Source organism: Apium graveolens, chromosome 6 (genome assembly GCF_009905375.1).
Source record: "Apium graveolens cultivar Ventura chromosome 6, ASM990537v1, whole genome shotgun sequence".
Taxonomy (NCBI): domain Eukaryota; kingdom Viridiplantae; phylum Streptophyta; class Magnoliopsida; order Apiales; family Apiaceae; genus Apium; species Apium graveolens.
In genome coordinates this window covers 147,313,531-147,324,678 of record NC_133652.1, presented here as the reverse complement: position 1 = coordinate 147,324,678, position 11,148 = coordinate 147,313,531, and positions in this window count along the sequence as shown.

Genomic DNA, 11,148 nt, shown 5'->3' with positions numbered 1-11,148 from the left:
CACTGGCTCTTCAAGTTCTGATTCATCAAGTTCTGATGAGCCAAATTCTGACAATTCTGGAAACTCTAATTCTTCAATTCCTGAAGGATCCAACTCAAATTCTGGAATCTCAGAGAGCATAATTTCAGGGGGTGCATCAGAAAATGATGATGGAGACAGCATGGATCATGGGAGAGGATCCAGTTCTAGAGATCAACTTCCATCTGCAAGGAAGTGGACTAAATCACACACACCTGACTTGATAATTGGTGATCCTGAAGCAGGTGTCAGAACTAGAACAACAACAACAAATGAATGTCTCAATCATTCCTTTCTATCTCAAACTGAACTAAAGAAAGTGGAAGAAGCTCTTCAAGATGCTGATTGGGTGCAAGCAACGCAGGAAGAGTTAAATGAATTTGAAAGAAATAAAGTTTGGACCCTAGTGCCAAGACCAAAGGACAAATCAATTATTGGTACAAAATGGGTGTTCATAAACAAAACTGACAGTGATGGCATAATAACAAGGAATAAAGCAAGGCTGGTTGCTAAAGGTTACTCTCAACAGGAGGGTATTGACTATGATGAAACATTTGCTCCAGTTGCTAGATTGGAAGCCATAAGAATCTTTTTGTCTTATGTTGCTCACAAGAAGTTTAAAGTCTTTCAAATGGATGTGAAAAGTGCTTTTCTCAATGGCGAATTGGAAGAAGAGGTATATGTTGAACAACCTCCAGGCTTTGTAGATCCAAAATTTCCAAATCATGTCTACAGGCTTGATAAAGCACTTTATGGCCTTAAGCAAGCTCCTAGAGCATGGTATGAGACTCTGACTCAATTCCTTCTGGAAAGTGGTTTTCACATAGGCACAATTGACAAGACTTTATTCTACCTCAAGTATGGAAAGGACTTACTTTTGGTACAGATATATGTTGATGATATCATCTTTGGCTCTACAAATAGAAAACTTTGTGAAAGATTTTCAAAGCTAATGCAGTCAAGATATCAAATAAGTATGATGGGAGAGTTGAGTTATTTTCTGGGACTTCAAGTCAAACAAACTGAAGAAGGTACTTTTATCAGTCAATCCAAATACACCAGAAATCTACTCAAGAAATTTGGAATGCAAGACAGTTCTTTTCTTATATTAATGTAATATGTGCTTAAATTGTAACATATTGAACCTGCTTATTATCTAATGTGATTCTATAAACTCTGAAAGTGTTTTGAATGTTCTGTGACTATTCAATCCAATGAGGATTATCTTGTTAGATGCTGACTTAGTAGTCTTTAACAAACTATGTATCCCATATTTGAATTAGTTATTTATGTGGAAATCAATAACACAAGCAAATTTTGATTTTGATCTTAGCCAAATTTACTTTGTTTATCTTATTACTAAGTCACAAACTAGAGTATTGCTTCTTATCTGTCAAATTCTGATGTCAGTAAATCTTAAGGATGAACTACATGCTTGATAAGCCTCACTTATCTAAAGAAAATAAAAGAAAAGAAAAATTGAAATCAGGTACTCCTTTAAGATCTAGAGTAAATATGTGAAAGGGAAGATCCAAGTGCATTGCTGGTATTAAGTTATATGCATTAGAAAAGCAAATTAATTCTTCTTGGTGACTTTTCACATTCTCTGATTACTGGAGAAATATTCTCATAATAGCATAAATTCTGATGGCAGTTGTAACTCATTTACACTGAGAAACCATTGTCAAAAGAATTTCAAAAGATGCATAAAATAAGCACAAACTGTTGAGGTGGATTCTTGCATAACTTTATTCTATAGTAGACTTCACAATTCAAGACAGATTTTAAGCATTTTTCTTAGTTATGCCTTATTTCTAAGATATACTGAAGTTTATCAGACTTTAATCTTTAATTGATCATTTGCACATACACACACTATCACTCCATATGAATGATGAAAATTACTGTGGTGATTAAGTTGTTTCTGATAAACAGTTAAGCATTATTTGCATAAATTCTGAGGACAAGTTCTGATTATGTTCAGATGATTAAACTCTGAAGAAACCAGTCAGTATTTATCTGAAGAATCACAGAAACAGTCATTCACTTTTTGAGTATAGAAGCCATGTTCTAATAACCGTTAAATTCTGATAATAGTCAAGTTCTGATACAAACTCTGATGCTTACGTGTCACATTTTAGTTGGTTGATTTATTATTAGTTTTTACTGTAACGGTCATTTTATTAGAAAATAATTAAGTGAGATAAAAATAGTGATAATCATTTGGTTAATGGGTTGCGTGTTGGTTTTTGCAAATGCATGTGTGCAATAATTACTGCACATTTCTCGTTCCCACTAATTACTGCATTGACCATTTACTATGTGACAAGTGTAACTATGCCGGTTTTACTTCCAAAAAGAGCCGTTGAGTGGAAAGAGTATAAATATTATAGATAAAAGATTATTCAAATCTTTTAACTTCTCCCTTACATTATCTCTTATTTCTTTTACTCTCTCTCTCTTTTTCTCTCTATTTTCTGACGGACTTTCTTACAGGCATTTTATCAAACACCTTGTGAACACACATTATTTCACTTAATTTCTCACAGAAATGGCACCAAAGCACGTTATCTTTAATGGAGCCAAGTTCGTCCCCAAAAACTATATGGCTATTATCAGCAAGGACGATGCTCCTTTAGATCTTCACTTCATTCAAGATTTTCTGGCTCGCAGTGAGATTGGGTATGCTTTGACCCAACCATAAGCACTCTTCAGGAACACAAATTCTGGAGTTTTGGATGACTGCAGTCTATGATGATGGTGGTGAAGATGGGTCTCCAAGCATCATTTTCATAACTGGGGAAGATGAGCACCTGGTTACCCTGTCCACTGTTCGACAAGCTCTGTATTTGCCAGAAAATTGTACTTTCAATTATCAGATTGGGGATCCACTTCTACAGAGTATGATGGCCAATCTTGGTTATGAGAAAAGTCTGTCCAAGATGGGACAACTGAAGAGGCCATACATCATAAGGGAGTGGAGCTACTTTTTCGATTGCATCATCAGAGCCTTTGCCAACAAATGCTCAAACTTTGATGCTATTCCAATTCTGAGTCAGCAAATAGGGTATGTACTTCTTAATCAAACTCATTTTGATTATGCTACTGCTATTTTGGGTTTTATTGGGGATAGGTTGAAAGAGGACCCAAATACTGTTTACTTTGCTAGGTTCTGTCAACTTATTTATAATTTTTGTTGTTCTGATAAGCCCCAAGCCTTTAGTGACTTGATTCAACCCTTTAAACTTCACAAAAGGGCTTTCACAGACTTATTATCTGTTGATAATAAGAAGGATGTACTAAGACCCCTTCAAATTCCTCAATCTGTAAAATAGTTCTTAGTAAATTATGATCCTCAAACATACACAACCATATATCCTGATGTTGCACCAGCACAACCTCCACCAACACAGCCTTCCAATACTCAACCACAGCCTACTATTGGTACCTACTATCAACCAGTACAATCCTCTCAACCACAACCATCAACACCTACTATCAGAACTTCACCTCCCAAATCCAAAACCAAACCAACCTCTGGTACTTCTCAAAAGGTGCCAGTTGTAAATTCTGACACATCATCTAGGCCCAAAACTAAAAGGACTATCTATGTGCCTAAATCTCCACCAAGGAGAAGAAGAAGGATGATTCTGAGAGATGAATCCGATGAGGATGAACAAGTAGAGGTTCCTGTATCAGAACCTGTGACATTAAAAGCTGAAAAGTCAAATCTTCAGAAAGAGAATGAAGCTGAGGGTTTTGGAATTTTGAAAAGGAAAAGACCTTCAAGTTCTGATATAGATAAAGTCACTCCTCCATCTAGAAGATCAAGGAAGACTAGATCATGTGTGCATATTGCACAAATTCAATATGAGGATACTGAAGATGCTGAGGAAGGGGATCAGGAATCACTGATCTCATCAGAACCTACAGTCATTGAATCTTTGACAGCTCCACCTCAACCTGAAGACACTGTTCATGACACAATGATCACACCTTCTATCTGTCCATTCAAAGAAACTGCTCCAGTTGAAGATTCAGGGTTAAGTCCTAAAATTGACATTCACTGGTTGAATATACCTTATGTTCTCTATCTGGAAGCTCCACCAGCAAAACAGCCAATATCTCATGTTTCACCAATTCTACAGGCTAAAATTCCTACTACACCAATTCTGAATTTGGAACCTGAAGATCAGAATTTGGAAACAGAAGCTCCAGAATCTCCTTCAGTAACACACACTCTGGTGTTATCAGAAAATGATGAGATTTTATCAGATTTTTGTAGATAGTGCTCCGGCAAGTGCTCCAGTAAATGCTCCAATTCTTGGCAAGGAGGCACTGCTTATATTTAATGAAGAAGATGCTCCTGTTCCATGGGAGGAAACCTTTAGAGAAGTTGAATGGACAAAGAAGTGGAATGAACCTGACTTCATTCCCAGCTCACATGTTCAGTCAGAATATATTTCAAAAGCTGATGAGTTGCTGACAAGTTCTGATTTCAAGCACCAACTAAAAGGCACTACTCTCAGTACTAAAACATCTTCAAGGTCTACACTCCTAGACTCATGAAAAGGTTGATAAACTTCAGGAAGTAACTGATAAGCTAGACCTGATGCTCAAACTAGACAAGAATAGGTTTATCAGACCTATTCATGAAAAAGTAGAGGCTATTGAGCAAGTTCAAATCAAGAAGCAAGCCCAACTGGATGAGGTATTGCAGAATCAAGCCTCTCAACAAACACAGCTCAATGAAATTCAATCTTCAGTGGAACTCCTTATTTCTCTACTCCTGTCAGATAATTCCAAAAAGGGGGAGAAGGTAGTTAAGTCCAAATGCTCACCAAGCCAAACACTGAAGAAAAAGGATGATTCTGAAGATGACCAGGGAAATCCTTGTAAGGGCAAAGGTCAAAGTCAAGGCAAGTAAAGCAGCAAAGTTTCTTCACATAAACTAATTTCTGATTCTAGCAAATCTTCTACACAGAAGAATACAAGTTCTGAAGTTGTGAATGCTCAAACTCTGATATCAAGTTCTGATATTCTGATTTAGTCTGGAAGTCAAGACTCTCATAAGTTTTTACAAACTCTGAAGCTTAAGGGAATGGAGACTACTGTCTACTATAAGGATCCCAAGATTCAGACTCTTGATGAAGAAATTGCCAAAAGATTATTTCTCAAGCATAATCCTGGAATGGATTTAGAGACTCTAAAGGAGGAAGAAGCTAGATTTGCCACTGTGAAAGATAAATCCTAAATCTGAAGCTTCTAATGCAAAGAAGCCTCCTAGACCTAAGGAGAAAGGTATAGTGATAAAAGAAAGATCTGCCACAGAGATTCCTACATCAAGGACTAGATCTCAAACTGCTACTGATCCCAAAGACAAGGGAAAAGGAAAAGTTGGGGAGACAGTTAAGAAGCAGAAAATGAAGATTCCTCAAATTCTGATGGATCCTGTGTGCAAGATGGTTCAAATCTTTGATGATACAGCTGCTGAAGATTAAATTGTTGATACTCGGAAGAGAAAGGAGATGATAGAAGAATCTAAGACAACCTCTGACATAGCTCAAGTTGTTTAGAGTGAAGATATTTCAGAACAGCAAGCTACAGAAGAATCTGCAAATCCTGAACAAGTCATCAAGACATCAACCTCTGACAGAGCTCAAGTTGATTTGAATAAGATGACAATTGCTGATAAGAAGAAACTCCTATGGAAAGATGTTAAACCATCAGATCCTAAGAAAAGTCAACTACTATCTGATTTCATGACTATTGGATTGAATGCCAGAGAAGCAAGAGACAGATCTGGGTTAGGATCAAGCGAAGCCAAGATCAAAATAGGAGTTGAAGAAACTATCAAAGATCCATTCTTATTAACTGACTAACCACTTGAGGAAGTTACACAGAAACACCTTGACAAGGTTATATCTGCTCAAGTGGTACTGGATACTCATGATAAGAGTAAAGTCAAGGAAAAGCTTATTCTATTTCTTAAAGATGGAAGAACATACAGAATGTCAGAATCAGATATGCTGAACAAATCTCTTAAAGAACTTCAATTCATTCATTATCTTTTGGAGATAAAGTCTGAGTTTACCAGAAGATGGCCAAATTTCTTGATGAAGACCATAAGGGATAAAGCCAGAATCTCTGGATCAAGGGTTGCAGAATTTATTCCAAAGATAGTTGAAGATGATGGAAGAGAAATTCCTATGAGGAAGAATTCTGCTAAGGTAGAAGTAATTCTGAAAGGAAGATGCTTATGTTATAATGAAGACTCTTCACATCCCAGAGTTATCAGACTTGGAGATGGACTTGAAAGAACATCAATTCCAGCACTCATAGTAGCCATCTATCAGATTGGTGATAATAAAGATGAAGAACTGATGCAAGTCAAAGCACAGTTAGTTGAAGTTCTGAGAAATGCTGAGGACAAGCTGGTAACAGACTTTATAAGGAATCACTTTGGATTCAGATTGATCCAGTGATATTGGTAAAGCTATATGTACTGTAAGTTGTATTTAGCTGTTTAAAATAATATCTCATTGCATTTGTACTTAAATATTTTTGACATCATCAAATCTATTAACTTGTATATTTTTCATAATTTACAAGTTGGGGGTGATTTTTAGATATATTTGTGATATCATGTCTAATCTGATTTGTTTAGTTTCAGACCTTATTATCGGGATATCAGAACTTAACTGAAAATCAGAACTTACTGAAGACAGGAAGTTATCAGAAGTTAAGGCGTCAGAACTTATATCAGAACTTAAGTGGAGATACACTTCAGGGATGAAAAGCGACTGATTTACAGGAGAGGATCAGGATTAAACAAATAAAAATATGCATGGAAAGTTAGACAGCTAAAGGACTACAGAAGATAATATCTGATTGATATATTTTAGGAAGAGATATATTTCATATCAATTAGAAGATATCTTGTAACTATGTACTATATAAACACAACTTAGGGTTTACACTATATGTGTTATCATTCTCGAGAATATTATTCTTTGTAACCCTAGCAGCTCTTAGTGATATCATACATCACTAAGAGAGTATATTAAACCTACTGTAACAGAGTTTGATATATTGAATAACTTGTTTTCTGTTACATACTTGTGTTCATAATCGAATTGATTGTAGATACTATATTCAACCCCCTTCTATAGTATCATTGAGGCCTAACAATATATATATATATATATATATTTGATGGATACATTCAAATCCACCAGAAAGTTTTAAAGACTTGTGTTTTTATTACTTTGTGTTTGATTTACTTAATTCCTTATTCCGCACTTTGCAAATCAAAACACTTATATATATATATATATATTGAGTTAGAACATTTTTATATATCTCGAAAAGAAGCCAGAATTACATTCAACCCCCCTTCTATAATTCTTGTTGTATTGCTAGGGAATAACAATTGGTATCAGAGCAAGCTCTTGAAGTACAAAGAGTGTAAAGATCACAACAAACAACAAGATGAACAAGAAGGATGTTGGAGTTAAAATTCCTTTTTCTGGATAAAGACAATTATCACCACTGGAAGGTGAAAATGCATCTACATCTTCTTTCTCAAGATGAGGCCTATGTGGATTGCATAAAGAGAGGTCTCCATGTACCAATGAGAGCTGCAACAGGCAATGAACCATCTGTTCCTAATCCTAGAAAATGAATGGTCAGATCCTGATATTGAGCAAGTCAGGAAAGACAAGAAGGCCATGAATATATTGTTCGATGGAGTTGATGGTGATATGTTTGATAACATCATTAACTGCAAAATAGCCAAGGAGGTTTAGGACACTATCCAAATTATTTGTGATGGTACTGAGCAAGTAAGGGAGAATAAGATGCAGCTACTAATTCAGCAATATGAGCACTTCCATTGTGAAGATAGTGAGTCTCTCACTGATATCTTTAGTAGGTTTCAAAAACTACTAAATAATCTGAAGTTGTATGGAAGAGTCTATCAGACAAAAGAATCTAACCTCAAGTTCCTTAGATCTCTTCCAAAGGAGTGGAAACCAATGACAGTCTCATTGAGAAATTCTCAGGATTACAAGGAGTTTACCTTGGAGAGACTGTATGGCATCCTGGAGACTTATAAGCTTGATATAGAGCAAGATGAGAGGATGGAGAAAGAATGGAATAAAGGAGGGTCCATAACACTGGTTTCTGAGTTAGAGAAAGAGAAATAGATGAAGGTAGAAGTTGTTGAGTCTACTTCAAAGGTCTGTGAGAACAAGGGAAATGGGCTGGTAGCTGAAAATGAAGATCATTTGAGCCAAGATGACATGGATGATATTGATGAGCATTTAGCATTCCTTTCCAGAAGATTTTCCAAGCTCAAGTTCAAAAAGAACTTTGGAGCAGCCAAGCCAAGTAGGAACATGGTGGATAAATCCAAATTCAAATGTTTCAAATATGGCTTGGCAGGGCATTTTGCCAGTGAGTGTAGAAAGTCAGATTTGAGCAAAAAGAAGTTTGAGCCTGTTGATTACAAACAGAAATATTTTGAGTTGCTCAAGCAAAAGGAAAGGGCTTTCATTACACAGGAAAATGACTGGGCAGCTGATGCATTGGATGAAGATGAGGATGTAAGATATGTCAATCTAGCCCTGATGGCCAAATCTGATGAAACAGAAATAAGTTCTTCAAGTAATCAGGTAATCACCACTAACCTAGCTCATTTATCTAAAGCTAAGTGTAATGATGCAATCAATGACATGTCTACATAATTATATCACTTGCGTGTTACACTTAAGTCCCTCACAAGGAAAATGCTAAAATTAAAGAAAACAATTTGTTTTTAAGTGAGAGGAATAATGTGCTAGAGTCTCAGTTTATTGAATTTGAAAAATTGAGAATTGAGTGTAAGATTGCTAAGGATGAATTAACTGAGTCCTTGAAGAAAGAAGAGATTTTAAAGAAGCAGCTTGAACGAGAATAGGAAGTGATTAAAGCATGGAAATCATCCAGAGATGTTCATGCTCAAATCACTAAAGTTCAAGGTATTGAGTCCTTTTGTGATGCAGCCTGGAAAAAGAGTAAGGAGAAGCTGGAATCCAATTTGGTTGAAGGATTGCTAACAGATGTGGACTCGATGAATGATGAGAATCATCCATCAGATAATCAAAAGGATTATCTATCGAGTGACAAAGAGCCACATCTGTCGCCTGTGAGCAAACCAGTGAGCAAAGCTAAGCTTGCCAAGTTAAATGAAAAATATGGATCAGTTTTCAAAAACTTTGTTTCAGGAGAATCAAGTCAAGTGAAGAAGGAGAAGAAAGTTAATATTGGTCATCTGTCCATCAAGCAATTGAATGATAGATTAGAAAAGATTGAGGTTAAAATAGAAACTAAAAAGAAAAACAATAGAAATGGGAAAGTAGGTATTAACAAACATAACAACTACACACCTGATAAGTATGCTCTAAGAAAAATCTGTGTTAAGTATGGTAGTGTTAATCACTTGTCTGTTAGTTGCAAACTTGTCATGCCTACTCCTATCTTTGTACCCTCTTCTTTTCCCAACATGAATGTCATGCCTTCTATGCCTATGAATGCTATATCTGCTCAAAATATGAATGCCATTTGCACCTAATCCTTATTATGTTGCATTTAGTATGACACGAATGCCATTTAGCATGCCTTACTGGAATAACATGTTTGCAAACAGCATGCCATTTCCTGTTAATCAAAATGTGCATGATAATTCTGTTCTAATGACTGGTTTCAAAGGTCCAACTCAAATGACTAAGGATGAATCAGAAATTCTCAAGTCAAATGAGATCGAACCTAAGAAACCAAAGAAGAAAGCTAACAAGGCAGGACCCAAGGAAACTTGGGTACCAAAATTAACTTGATTTAGTTTTGATATGTGTAGGGAAACAGAAAAAATCTTTGGTACCTGGATAGTGGTTGTTCAAGGCACATGACTAGAGATTCTACCCTGCTCACAGAGTTCAAGGAGAGAGCTGGCCCCAGTATTACTTTTGGACATGACAGCAAGGATTATACTGTGGGATATGACTTAATTTCAAAAGACAATGTCATCATTAAATAGGTTGCCCTAGTGGATGGTCTCAAGCATAATTTGTTGAGTATTAGCCAGCTTTGTGATAAGGGCAATTCAGTAACCTTCAATTCAGAAGCCTGTGTTGTGACAAACAAAAGAAGCAACAAAGTGGTTCTCACTGGAGTGAGAAAAGGAAATGTGTATCTAACTGACTTCAACTCATCTAATGCAGAATCTGTCACTTGTCTTCTCAGCAAAACAAGTCAAGATGAAAGTTGGTTATAGAACAAGAAGTTGTCCCATCTAAACTTCAAGACCATGAATGAGCTTGTCAAGAAAGAACTGATAAGAGGCATTCCTCAAGTGGAGTTTTCTAAGGATAGATTGTGTGATGCCTGTCAAAAGGGAAAGCAGATTAAAGCATCATTCAGAAAGAGGCTTGATTCAACAATTGAAGAACCTTTGCAAATCCTACACATGGATTTATTTGGACCAGTCAATGTGTTGTCCATTTCAAGAAAAAGATTTTGCATAGTAATTGTAGATGATTTCTCAAAGTTCTCTTGGACATATTTCCTAATGTCTAAAGATGAAGCTAGTGAAATCATTATCAATCACATAAGGCAAGTCAACAATCTTCCTGATTTTAAAGTAAGAAGAATCAGGAGTGACAGTGGAATTGAGTTCTAGAATTCTGTGATGAGATCATTTTATGAAGAAAATGGGATAATGCATGAGTTTTCTACAGCAAGAACTCCACAACAAAATGTAGTAGTGGAAAGAAAGAACAGATCTCTTATTGAAGCTGCAAGGATAATGCTTGAAGAATCAAAGTTACCAACATATATTTGGGCTGAAGCTGTGAATACTGCTTGCTACACTCAGAGTATTTCCTTGATTAATCAAGCAAATTGTATGATACCCTACCAATTGTTCAAGAACAAGAAACCAACTCTAAATTTTCTTCATGTCTTTGGCTGTAAATGTTTTATCTTGAGAAATCAAACTGATCAACATGGGAAGTTTGATGCTAAAGCAGATGAAGAAATTTTTGTTGGATATGCTCTGGGAAAAGCATATAGAGTCTACAATCTTAGAACCAA